A 12,385-nucleotide genomic window follows, 5' to 3' on the forward strand; every position below is an offset into this window, starting at 1 on the left:
ATAGCAAAAATGGAGTGTAAATGGAGAAATTAACACATTTAAAACATAAAATATACTTTAATTGGTGAGTGGACCACTATGGAGTAAATTAAACACAAAAAGGGCAGGTGTAAATCCACTACACAATCTGTAAACTTCATGTTCTTCATTTCTTTCATCCATGCCGAAATAAACTCCCTAAAAATCTCCATGGCCGAAACTTGAAGGGCCCTCATCTTCTCCTCCATTTTCACCTCCAAACACCAAAGCTTCTTCATTAATTTTGATCCCCACCTCACAAGGAAGAAGTAGATACCAAAATCAAGAAGTTTAGTGAAGATTTAGCAAGTCCCAACAATAGGTAAGTTTGAGTTTTTAATTGTTGCTTTGTTAAAGTTTGTAAGGACGTTATGGGTGTTTGATTTATGGAGAAATTTTTGAGGTTTGATGTTGAATGGGAATGTGTACTTTTGGCAGCCATGGAAACACCTTGAAGGCAGTTTATTTGTGCTTCTAAATGGTGAATTAAATGATTGATTAAATGTATATTGTGCAGGAAATTGTTTGGGTGATGTATACTTAGTGTATATAAATGTAAAATGAAATTTAAAGCTTGGAAAGTAATGGAATGTAAGTGTACCATTGTGGCAATTTCCTAACTCTTGAGGAATGCTGGAATTCATGCTTGGTTTATGGAATAATGATGTTAAAATATGTTGGTTGTTATGGCAGTTTGAGTGCATGTATGATGGTGTGAAGTTGGATATGTAAATGAGCATGAATTGGTGATTGAATTATTGTAAATTGAGTTGGACAAATTCTGCACTTATTGGTGCACATTGAATGTAATTGTAAGCTGCCAAAATGACCTATAAAATGTTCTAAATTATGTTTAGGTTGTGGTACAACCAGAATTGGTTTGAATGTTAAGTTTGGTGAGTATTAAAAGTGATGCTTGATGTATATGCAAGAATTGCAATAAGGCAGTTTGAGTTTTAGGCCTAGAACTTTAATTGTGTGGCTCCAATTGGTATGAGACCAATTGGAGGTGAAACTAGGCACAAAATATGCCAACTTTCATGAAGAAAGCTTGCAAAAATTCTGCTTGCAAGGTAGCTTGAAAAATGACCAAATCCGGATTAAGTGCAAATAAGGCCTGAAAATTGACCATTTGGGCAGTAGTTAGTGTTTAGGCCATAACTCACTCAAAACATGTCCAATTGACAAGAAATTTTAACCATGAATAATTAAGACCCATATCTACAAGTCTTATGAAGGCACCAAAGCCCAGAAATGACCATAAGCAAGTCAAACAGCATGCACAAGTTCGGGTCCAAAAACTGGCCGAACCTAAAATGACCTAAAATGACCTAAAGTGACCAATTTTGGTGCAATTTGACCAGCAATAGTAAAATGACCATAACTTGGTCTACATAACTCAGAATGACCTGAAATTTTGCCCCGCGTTCCATAAGACATAGATCTACAAGTTTGTAGTTTTGATCGAAATCCGAAATGTAACACCCCTATGTTCAGTAGTGCATTCTACTGTTCCGGTGGCCAGTGCTGTCCGGACAGCTAGGATGCCTAGAACTACACTTCGTTATGAGTGAGGAGACATAAAATAATGAAATACAAGAAAAGATAATACAAGAAAAACAAAAAAAAAAAATTAAAGTATTAGTACAAGGAAAAGTGAGAAATCGAAAAACGGACAAAACCCGGTGTTACCGAAAAATCGGGAATGTAACCCGAACAGGGGCATTATGGTCATTTGACATACCGAATTGTCTTTTGACCTAAATGTCCATTAAAAATAAATAATATTACACTTAGAAAATAAAATGAAAAATTAGTTTGGTGGTACCTAATGCAAATAGCCAAAAGTGGAGTGAAAATTTTCTAATTAGCACATTAAACTCATAAAATTATTTAAATTATGTGAGTGGACCACTAAGAATTATAATATGGATTAAATATACTCATAAGTCTCAGAGTTTCTCCTTTGTCCATGGTATGTGAATTGAAAGCACAGCATGCCAGTTTAGAGATTGATGATGAGGGACAGACAGTAATTGCATGGCATGTACAGCCAGTGTTGATTGATCAGATTAGAATGGCTGCTCAGAGTGATGAAAAATATCAGAAGCTACTGAAAGAAGTCCAGCAGGGTAAGAAACATGAATTCTCTGTGAGAGATGATGGCTTATTGCTACATCAGGGCAGAATGTGCATTCCTAATGATGCTGAATTGAGACAGATCATTATGAAGGAAGCACAAGAGTCTCCATTTGCTATGCACCCTGGTGGAACTAAAATGTACAAAGGGCTGAAATAGCATTACTGGCGGATGGGCATGAAGAGAGATATAGCTGAATTTGTTTCCAAATGCCTAACTTGTCAGCAAGTAAAGGCAGAACATCAAGTTCCAGCTGGTTTGTTACATCCTTTGTCGATGCAGTGGAAATGGGAACGAATAACTATGGATTTTGTTACAGGACTTCCAAGGACACAGAGTAGTCATGATGCAGTATGGGTTATAGTTGATAGATTGACCAAGTCTGCTCACTTTTTACCAGTTCGGATGGGCTATAGCCTGGAAAGATTGGCCAGATTGTACATATGTGAGATTGTAAAATTGCATGCAATGCCAGTATCAATTGTATCTGATAGAGATCCTAGGTTCACTTCTAGATTCTGGGGTAGTCTTCAGAGAGTCGTTGGAACTAGATTGAACTTCAAGACAAAGATTCCACCCACGCATGCATGGCGATGAGAGGGTTATCCAGATATTGGAGGATATGCTACGGGCTTGTGTGATTGAATTTGAAGGTAGTTGGGATACACACTTGCCTTTGATTGAGTTTGCTTACAACAATAGCTACCAATCAAGCATTGGGATGCCTCCTTATGAAGCATTGTATGGCAGGAAGTGTAGAACTCCCTTATGTTGGGATGAAGTAGGTGAAAGGAAGGTGATTGGACCAGAAATTGTTCAGCAGACAGAGGAAAAGATCAGATTGATTAGAGATAGACTCAAGGCTGCATCAGACCGTCAGAAGTCCTATGTTGATCTGAAGAGAAGAGATATTGAATATGCAGTGGGTGATAAGGTATTCCTCAAAGTTTCTCCTTGGAAGAGGATTATGAGATTTGGCAGAAAGGGGAAATTGAGTCCTCATTTCATCGGACCATATGAGTTTCTGGAAAGAGTGGGTCCTTTGGCATATCGGTTGGCATTACCTCTAGAGCTAGCAAGGATACACAGTGTCTTCCATGTGTCCATGTTAAGGAGGTACAGATCTGACCCATCTCATGTACTATCAGTTGAAGAGATTGAGGTAAATCCAGACCTCTCATATGAGGAAGAACCCATAAAAATTCTGGCTTATGAGGTGAAGCAGCTGAGGAACAAACATATACACCTGGTTAAAGTGCTGTGGAACCATCATTTAGGCCAGGAAGCTACTTGGGAACGTGAAGAGGATATGAGGAGACAGCACCCACAGCTGTTCAGAGACTAATGCCAAGTAAAATTTCGAGATGAAATTTATTTTAAGGGGGGGAGAATTGTAGCACCCCTATGTTCGGTAGTGCGTTCTATTGTTCCGGTGGCCAGTGCTGTCCGGACAGCTAGGATGCCTAGAACTACACTTCGTTATGAGTGAGGAGACATAAAATAATGAAATACAAGTAAGAAAATACAAGAAAAACAAAAGAAAAATTAAAGTATTAGTATAAGGAAAAGTGAGAATTCGAAAAACGGACAAAACCCGGTGTTACCGAAAAATCGGGAATGTAACCCGAACAGGGGCATTATGGTCATTTGACATCCCGAATTGTCTTTTGACCTAAATGTCCATTAAAAATAAATAATATTACACTTAGAAAATAAAATGAAAAATTAGTTTGGTGGTACCTAATGCAAATAGCCAAAAGTGGAGTGAAAATTTTGTAATTAGCACATTAAACTCATAAAATGATTTAAATTATGTGAGTGGACCACTAAGAATTATAATATGGATTAAATATACTCATAAGTGGGCAGATTACTCCCACTCAAACATCATCTTCTTCAATTGTTTCAACCATGCCGAAACAAACTCCCTAAAAAAAAAAACTCCATAGCCGTTTTGCTTCAAACCTTCATCTTCTCCTTCATTTTACCTCTAAACATCGAGGTAGCTTCATTAAGTTTTATCTCCACATCATAAGGAAGAGTTTGATACCAAAATCAAGAAGTTTAGTGAAGGTTTAGCAAGTCCCAACCATATGTAAGTTTGTATTTTTGAATATTACTTTGTTAAACTTTGTATACATGTTATGGGTGTTTGATTTGTGAAGAAAATTTTCAAGTTTGAGGAGTTATTGATATATCCAGTTTGGACAGCCATGGGGTTGTATGTTGATGAAGTATTCTTACATATATTTGATGTGGATTCATGTTGAGTAGGGTGATTTAATGTCCTAGTAAGTTAATTCCATATGTATATGGTGATTGTGCACTTGAAATGGAAGTTGACGAAATTATGGACAATTTGGCATTGTGGAGCATTTCGGCAGCTTTGGGACTCTTTAATGAGTGTTTTAATTCATGAAGATATTGGGTGAATTGTGACATTGAGGATTGATGAAAATGTATGTAAATTTGGTTGTGGAAATTGTATGTAATAATGAGTAGTGTTTATGTGAGTATATTGTTGTATTTGGACTTTATGAATTAGAGTTTTATTTGGTGTATTGAGGATGTTTGTATTCTGCCCAAAATGATTTTAATGTGAAGTGGTAAATGGTTTTGGTAATGTACCAAAACAGAATTGGTAAGAGAAGTGGACTTGTAGCAAGGTAAATGTGTAATGGATAGATGTATAAGCAATGTAATTAAGGACAGTATGCATTTCAGCCTATAACTCCAAAAATGTAACTCCAATTGGTATGAGACCAATTGGAGGTAGGCACAAAATGTGCCAACTTTCATGAAGGAAACATACCAAAATTCTGCTTGCAAGGTAGCTTGAAAAATGACCAAATCCGGATTAAGTGCAAGTGAGGCCTGAAAACTGACCATTTGGGCAACAGTTAGTGTTTAGGCCATAACTCACTCAAAACAGGTCCAATTGAACTAAAATTTTAACCATGAATAGTTAAGACCCATACCTACAAGTCTTATGAAGATAGAAAAGCCCAGAAATGACCATAAGCAAGTCAAACAGCTTGCACAAGTTCGGGTCCAAAAACTGGCCGAACCAAAGTTGACCAAATTTGACCTAAAATGACCTAATTTGATGCCATTTGACCAGCAAGAGTAAAAAGACCATAACTTGGTCTACATAACTCAGAATGACCTAAAATTTTGCCCCGAGTTCCATAAGACATAGATCTACAAGTTTGTAGTTTTGACCAAAGCCCGAAAACCGAGGGAACTGGGTCGTCCGGCTAGGTCAAACTAGTATCCCGGAATCCAGCAAGTTGCAATAAAATGCACTAAACAAGGAAATGAAATTGGTAACATGTACCAACCCTAAAAGACTATCGAATGTGACATATTAGTGACACTAAAACCTAATTTACCTAGAACGCATTGAGGGTCGGTATATTAGGTGATTAAGCAAATAATAGCTTTCAGTGAATTACTTATCGAACATTATCGTTAGAGAAAATTTAATTTAGTACTGAAACACTTCAAATTGTGTTTCTCAGTTACCAAAGACTCAGGAAAAGGGAAGGAAACACTGAGTCCAGACCAAGAGACAGTTATCAGAGGTTTGTGCACAACAACTATTTCTTTTGAATTTTTCAATTGAAATGAATTATGACCATTTGTACATTATTGTTTTAAATTATGGAAATGTGTTGAATGGATATTTATTGCTTGGAAAGCATTGTAAATGGTTTGAAACTGTGTAAAATTGTTTGAGTGATATTGATGGATACTTATTGATTGAAAAGCATTGGAAATGGTTTGAAACCACAGCTATCATGTATATTGATTGTATTCCTCGCTAGCTTGTCTAGTGGGACGAATTGAATTCCCTCTCTGGCTGAAGTGTTGAGGTGTGTGCCTGTTGAGGACGAATTGGATGAGTACTCATATTTTTGCTAGCTAGCTATGTTATTCCTCATTAGTCATCGACTTTTGGGACGAATTGAATACCTCATTAGCCATTGGCTTTTGGGACGAATTGAACTTTGGAACATGATTAAGCTGTGTGTGATTTATTGATTTGTATTATGAGATTGTGAAATGGAGTTAAATCCTTATTGACATTTACTGTCTTTTGAAGTTAAATATGTTTTGATCTCTGAGATTTATTGTGATATTGTGTTAAATTCCTTCTGACACTCATTGTCTTGAATTTAACTGTGATTTTACATATCCATCATTTAAATGATTTATGAACTGTGATTTAAGTTGTATTTGGTAAATGTTGTGCACCACTAAGACATTGTCTCAGCGATAGCTTTTTATTGCTGTCGCAGGTAGACAGACAGACAGGGCAACAGACTAGGCTGCTAGTACCTCCAGCAAGAGATTTTCGGGTATAATGAGTATACCAACATTTTGCATTTTGTACTGTAATGTATGACCATTGTATGTACATATTATTTTTGGTTTTGAGCAGTTGTAAATTCAAATTGTACCTTGAAGTTGTAAAATAATTATGAGTTATTTTGGCTTGTAAAAATTGTATTATATTTCTTTTATCTCAGTCTTTGAAAAATTACTGTGGATTTGAGTTGAGAAATGTGTGGTGTTGAGAAATATGTTGGAGTTGAGATTTGGAAATCTATTGAAGTGCTTTTTACAAGTTTTCTGAAGAACTGTTTTATCCAAAATACAGATGGCACTCTGCCAAAATTTTTACAGAAATTCCAAATAATTCAAATGTGTTAGTTCTATCACTTCAGTTCAAAAAGGTTTTTAACACCTGTAAATAGTGCTCACCACTGTAAAAGAAGTAAGAAAAGGTTTTAAAATCCCTTGTAGTGTATTTAATGGGTTATCAGTAGACGGAGTTGGTGATTCATTAGGTATACTACGGGATCATGTTATGCCTTACAGAGGGGTAGGGTGTGACATGTTTTAGTGGTATCAGAGCAAAGTTTTTAAATTTCGTTTGCACCTGTTATTTGAATATTCTTTCTTCATAGTACAACTGCTAAATATCATTGTTTGATACATACAGCACATTACATTATAAATATGCACTAACGGGAGGAAATCTCCTTGTGTTATTGGTTTAGCAGATATAAAATCCTCGTATTGACTATGGAAGAGGGTGATCGTTCAGTCGATCAATCTATTGAGGCTGAGGTGCAAGGGGATGCCCCAGGCCTACAAAATGTCAGTCGTTCAAAGACACCGGCCCTGCATCTGCGATTTCTGCTCACTTCGCTCAGCAGATGGCTGCAATGTTCCAACAAATGGCTGGTAATGTGCCTACTCAAGTCCCAATACAGACACCAGTGGTACAACCACAAATCTCCTACTAGGCAGTATGACAAATTGATGAAGTATGGGCTACAGAGTTCAAGGGGACAGTAGATCCTCTAGAGGCTGAACAGTGGTTAGAAAGGATGGATAGGGTATTCAAGAAACTGCATTGCACAGAGGAGCTCAGATTCGGAGTTCAGTTTAGAATACTCTGTATCTTTGTTACAGGGGGATGCTTATGACTGGTGGAAAACCATTCCCCACAGTCTGGTAGAACCTGCAGTGCTAACATGGAATGACTTTATCGAGAATTCGAGTAAATATGTCCCTGATGCTTATGTAGACCAGAAGTTACAAGAATTCCTAAGTCTGAAACAGGGGAACAGATCAGTGGATGAGTATGAAAGAGAATTTTCTCGCCTGAGCCATTATGCAGTAAGTTTACTTGCTACCAGCAGGGAGAGATGCAAGAGGTTTGAAACTGGCTTGAAGCCCAGTATTAGATTACAAATAGTCGGCTTAAAACACACTAACTTCTCTGAACTTAATTCTCAAGCTCTAGAGTTAGAAAGAATTGAGTTTGAAGCTGCTCCTGAGAAAAAGAAATCAGAGAAGACAGAGAAAGAGGGAAAATCTATAGAACAGAGTTCCAGTGGTCATACTGGAAAGAGGAAGAACTATGGGAGACATGGCAGAGGTGGCAAAAAATCTGGTAGGGGAAGATATTCAGGACAGAAGCCTCCCCTATCTGGTCAGCAGAGTACCAGAGGTTCCTACCCTCCCTGCCAATGTGAGACATGTGGAAGAAATCATGGTGGGATCTGCTACAAGGCTATTGGAGCCTGTTATAACTGTGGAGGCACAAGACACTTTGCAAAGGACTGCACCAGTAGTCACAGAGTTGGACCACCTCCTACTACTGAAGAAGGGTCAGTTCAGAGCCCTGTCACTAGAAGTTCACAACCACCCAGCAGAGGTAGAGGCAGGGGTAGAGGTAGCTCAGTGACGGCCAAGGCACGATGAAACAATCGAGCAAGACAAGGTGCTCGGTCGGAATGTATGCAATGAGACAGAGGGAAGAGGCTGAGACATCTGATGTTGTGGCTGGTACCTTCTCAACTTTTAATCAGAATGTGTTTGTGTTATTTGACTCGAGTTCTACCCATTCTTATGTGAGTGCTAGCATTATTGATTGCATTGCTGTTCCATGTACAAAAATGGACTTTGAGGTGCTAGTAACAAGTCCGTTAGGATAGGAGGTCAGGGTTAATAGAATGTATAGAGATTGCCCTTTGGTGATCCAATGACACACTTTTTTATCTGATTTCATTGAAATGCCCTTCAGAGATTATGATATCATCTTGGGCATGGATTGGTTAGCTAGGCATCATGCCATGATTGACTGTAGGCTGAAGACAGTCACTTTTGGCCTTCCTCGATGATGATGTGGTAATACATGGGGAAAGCGATTATTGCCATCAAACATCATTTCGGCTGCACTAGCCAGAAAAATGATCAGAAAGGGGTGTGAAGCATACTTGGCACATGTGGTAGACACCCAAGTGGGGAGTCCAGCATTGAAGGACATCCCTATAGTACATGACTTTCCAGATGTGTTTCCTGATGAATTGCCAGGATTACCTCCGGAAAGAGAAGTGCAGTTTGAAATTAATGTTATGCCTGGTGTGGATCCAATCTCCATAACGCCATACAGAATGGCACCAGCAGAGTTGAAGGAGTTGAAGATACAATTGCAAAAATTACTTGAAAAGGGCTTCATCCGCCCTAGTGTGTCACCTTGGGAGCACGGTGTTGTTTGTTAAGAAGAAGGATGGTACTCTCGCTTATGCATTGACTACAAACGGTTGAATAAGGTGACAATAAAACAGATATCCATTGCCTCGCATTGATGATCCGCTTGATCGATTGAAGAATGCGGTGTATTCTCCAAAATTGATTTGCGATCTGGTTATTATCAGTTGAAGGTGCAAGAGCAGAGTATTCCAAAAACTACTTTCAGAACTCAATATGGCCACTATGAGTTTCTAGTAATGCCATTCGGGTTAACAAATGCTCCAGCTGCTTTTATGGATCTGATGAACACTATCTTCAAACCATATCTTGATCAATTTGTGGTGGTGTTTATTGATGACATTTTGATATATTCAAGGAATGCAAAGGAGCATGACAGACATCTGCGGATTGTACTGCAGACTTTAAGGGAGAAACAGCTATACGCCAAATTGTCGAAATGTGAATTTTGGCTGAAAGAAATCTCCTTTTTAGGACATGTTGTGTCAACTGAAGGGATCAAGGTAGATTCCAGCAAGGTAGAAGCTATCCTTAATTGGAAGCCGCCCAGGAACATCACAGAAATTCGCAGTTTTTTGGGTTTAGCTGGATATTACCGTCGGTTTGTGAAGGGGTTTTCTATGTTATCTTCTCCACTGACTAAGCTGCTTCAGAAAGATGTAAAATTTCAGTGGATAGATAAATGTCAGCAGAGTTTTGATAAGTTGAAGAGGTGTTTAACTGAAGCTCCAGTCCTCACTTTACCTACTCCGGGTAAAGAATACACAGTTTATAGTGATGCTTCTCACAATGGGTTAGGTTGTGTACTGATGCAAGATCGGAATGTCATTGCTTATGCATCACGCCAGCTGAAACCGCATGAGAGGAACTACCCAACACATGATCTGGAGCTAGCAGCTATCGTTTTTGCTCTGAAGATCTGGAGACACTATTTGTATGGGGAGAAATGCTACATTTACACGGATCACAAGAGCTTGAAGTACTTAGGCACCCAGAAGGAATTAAATTTTAGGCAGAGGAGATGGTTAGAACTCATCAAAGATTATGATTGCTTAATAGACTATCAGCCAGGGAAAGCAAATGTGGTGGCTGACGCCTTAAGTCGCAAGACTATGGCAAGTCTCAGAGTTTCTCCTTTGTCCATGGTATGTGAATTGAAAGCCAAAGATGCGGTTTAGAGATTGATGATGAGGGACAGACAGTAATTGCATGGCATGTACAGCCAGTGTTGATTGATCAGATTAGAATGGCTGCTCAAAGTGATGAAAAATATCAGAAGCTACTGAAAGAAGTCCAGCAGGGTAAGAAACCTGAATTCTCTGTGAGAGATGATGGCTTATTGCTACATCAGGGTAGAATGTGCGTTCCTAATGATGCTGAATTGGGACAGATCATTATGAAGGAAGCACATGAGTCTCCATTTGCTATGCACCCTGGTGGAACTAAAATGTACCGAGGGCTGAAATAGCATTACTGGCGGATGGGCATGAAGAGAGATATAGCTGAATTTGTTTCCAAATGCCTAACTTGTCAGCAAGTAAAGGCAGAACATCAAGTTCCAGCTGGTTTGTTACATCCTTTGTCAGTACTAGAGTGGAAATGGGAACGAATAACTATGGATTTTGTTACAGGACTTCCAAGGACACAGAGTAGTCATGATGCAGTATGGGTTATAGTTGATAGATTGACCAAGTCTGCTCACTTTTTACCAGTTCGGATGGACTATAGCCTGGAAAGATTGGCCAGATTGTACATATGTGAGATTGTAAAATTGCATGGAGTGCCAGTATCAATTGTATCTGATAGAGATCCTAGGTTCACTTCTAGATTCTGGGGTAATCTTCAGAGAGCCGTAGGAACTAGATTGAACTTCAGCACAACATTCCACCCACAGACAGATGGCCAGTCTGAGAGGGTTATCCAGATATTGGAGGATATGCTACGGGCTTGTGTGATTGAATTTGAAGGTAGTTGGGATACACACTTGCCTTTGATTGAGTTTGCTTACAACAACAGCTACCAATCAAGCATTGGGATGCCTCCTTATGAAGCATTGTATGGCAGGAAGTGCAGAACTCCCTTATGTTGGGATGAAGTAGGTGAAAGGAAGATGATTGGACCAGAAATTGTTCAACAGACAGAGGAAAAGATTAGATTGATTAGAGATAGACTCAAGGCTGCATCAGACCGTCAGAAGTCCTATGTTGATCTGAAGAGAAGAGATATTGAATATGCAGTGGGTGATAAGGTATTCCTCAAAGTTTCTCCTTGGAAGAGGATTATGAGATTTGGCAGAAAGGGGAAATTGAGTCCTCATTTCATCGGACCATATGAGGTTCTGGAAAGAGTGGGTCCTTTGGCATATCGGTTGACATTACCTCTAGAGCTAGCAAGGATACACAGTGTCTTCCATGTGTCCATGTTAAGGAGGTACAGATCTGACCCATCTCATGTACTATCAGTTGAAGAGATTGAGGTAAATCCAGACCTCTCATATGAGGAAGAACCCATAAAAATTCTGGCTTATGAGGTGAAGCAGCTGAGGAACAAACAGATACACCTGGTTAAAGTGCTGTGGAACCATCATTTAGGCCAGGAAGCTACTTGGGAACGTGAAGAGGATATGAGGAGACAGCACCCACAGCTGTTCAGAGACTAATGCCAAGTAAAATTTCGAGACGAAATTTATTTTAAGGGGGGGAGAATTGTAACACCCCTATGTTCGGTAGTGCGTTCTATTGTTCCGGTGGCAGTCTTTGTCGGACAACTAGGATGCCTAGAACTACACTTCATATGAGTGAGGAGACATAAAATAATGAAATACAAGTAAGAAAATACAAGAAAAACAAAGAAAAATTAAAGTATTAGTATAAGGAAAAGTGAGAATTAAAAGCGGACAAAACCGGTGTTCTGAAAAATCGGAATGTAACTGAGCAGGCATTATGGTCATTTGACATCCCGAATTGTCTTTTGACCTAAATGTCCATTAAAAATAAATAATATTACACTTAGAAAATAAAATGAAAAATTAGTTTGGTGGTACCTAATGCAAATAGCCAAAAGTGGAGTGAAAATTTTGTAATTAGCACATTAAACTCATAAAATGATTTAAATTATGTGAGTGGACCACTAAGAATTATAATATGGATTAAATATACT

This window comes from Hevea brasiliensis, chromosome 2 (assembly GCF_030052815.1).
Source record: "Hevea brasiliensis isolate MT/VB/25A 57/8 chromosome 2, ASM3005281v1, whole genome shotgun sequence".
Taxonomy (NCBI): domain Eukaryota; kingdom Viridiplantae; phylum Streptophyta; class Magnoliopsida; order Malpighiales; family Euphorbiaceae; genus Hevea; species Hevea brasiliensis.